This window comes from Apis dorsata, unplaced genomic scaffold, assembly GCF_000469605.1.
Source record: "Apis dorsata unplaced genomic scaffold, Apis dorsata 1.3 scaffold_2, whole genome shotgun sequence".
NCBI classification, from domain to species: Eukaryota; Metazoa; Arthropoda; class Insecta; order Hymenoptera; family Apidae; genus Apis; species Apis dorsata.
Genome location: NW_006263305.1, coordinates 249,113 through 249,315, shown reverse-complemented (window position 1 = coordinate 249,315; position 203 = coordinate 249,113).

Genomic DNA, 203 nt, shown 5'->3' with positions numbered 1-203 from the left:
CTCGTGGTCTTCCTTGCGGAGGGTCGTCGAAGCTCGAGCTTTAATGGGGTGCTTCCCGCCTCTTGAGGGCCGAGCCAACGAGATCTGCCGCGGGCTCAAGTATAATTAGTCGTGGCATCGTACGGTCCATGGCGTGGAGCGAGTGTACGGATATATATCTCTGTATTGCCCCTATAACGCCGCTCGACTCGAATGTATAAATC